This window comes from Otolemur garnettii, unplaced genomic scaffold (assembly GCF_000181295.1).
Source record: "Otolemur garnettii isolate 467f Iridium unplaced genomic scaffold, OtoGar3 scaffold00033, whole genome shotgun sequence".
Classification (NCBI taxonomy): Eukaryota; Metazoa; Chordata; class Mammalia; order Primates; family Galagidae; genus Otolemur; species Otolemur garnettii.
The window spans coordinates 4531041-4532529 of NW_003852428.1; the positions used below are offsets into that span (position 1 = coordinate 4531041).

The following is a 1489-nucleotide window of genomic DNA, read 5'->3' on the forward strand; positions in this document are numbered from 1 at the left end:
AAAATAATTAAGGAATTTCTTGGAAACTGAATAGAAAAAGAATAGAAATTGACTGGTGAATAATTAAGCATAAAAATTCTCTAACCTAAAAAGTTCAGGGAAAAATTCTTTGTAGGTGAGAGGAATTCATTTCAAAGAAACTGCAGGAACTCTGAACTCTACATTGTTGATGGAGAATTATAAAATGAGGTCCTGGGCTGCTTTAAAAAACACCAAGGGAAGCCAGACTAGCCATCTTTTTATCTTTCCCTATGAACTCAGCACCACTTGCTGCAAAAATTTACCCAGGAAAAGAATTAAGGAAAGCAGCAGTGGCATCTAATGGGTCCCCAGGTCTGACGGCTGCTCCCAGACAAAATTTACAATATCCTTATCTGTGTCTCACTTATTCTCCATGAATAAATTTACAATATCCTTTATTCTCCATGAATAAGTGAGACGCAGATAAGGATATTGTAAATTTCCATTCACAGAATTATTCTCCATTCATAGAAATGGAGAACTTATTCATGGAGAATAAGTGAGACACAGATAAGGATAGTCTGTATCCTTCTTCTGTATCAATCCTGTATCTATTCTTCCGATTAATTACTTATTAAAGCACACATATATTGAGAGCTTACTATGTGCAAGATACTCTTTGGACTTTTCCACACAGAGACCTCTGTAACACTACTCTTTGCCTCTATGAAGTTTAAATCTAGCAGGTGGCAACAAAATAAACAAAAAATAAAAACAAATAAGCAAATTGTGTTCCGTGTTAGAAGGTAGCGAATGGTAGGAACAGAAGAAAAATGCTATATTTTTTAAAGGAATTCTAGTGTCAAAAAACTCTGTCAAAAGGATACAGTAATTAATAGCATGGTTAGGATGATGCAGATGGTGAATTGAATATTTAGCAAAAATAGGAGGATGGAGAAAGCCAAATAGATTTGTGATTATACAAAATTATAAATGTATTTAAGGCAACTCAATTGTATACTTACAAAGGATTAATATGAGAAATATTATGATAGGCATATTGTGGTAGGCTGTCAAGCCACACACACAAAAAAAGTGGATGAATCTTAAATGCATATCTAATCTACACTTGATCTTAGCCAAAAGGCCGAGAAGCAATGCATATCTAATCTAAATGAAAAGGCTGAATATTTTATGATCCCAGTTACTTGGCAACCTGGAAAAGGCAAAGTATAAAGATGATAAAAAGATAATATAAAAGTATAAAGATGATAAAAAGATAGCTGCCAGAGGTTGGGGGACAGAGTATTGAAGAGGGTTGGTTAGGTGAGAGGCAGATTTTTTTAGGTTTGTAAATCTATTCTGCGTGATACTATAATTGTGAACACCTAACACTATGCATTTTTTCAAAACACTTTTTGGCACAAAGTGAATCTTAAGGTATACAATTTGTTAAAGTCATCTAAGAGATCATGAGAATACTAATATAGAATATAGACTGTGACAAAGAAACAAACATACAAAATTG

At 33.4% G+C, this 1489-nt stretch overlaps 1 pseudogene; it reads right to left on the reverse strand.

The window, feature by feature from the left end:
* Window positions 1–987: 987 nt before the first annotated feature.
* Window positions 988–1120, reverse strand: LOC111725213 (annotated as a pseudogene).
* Between the last annotated feature and the right edge of the window lie 369 nt (window positions 1121–1489).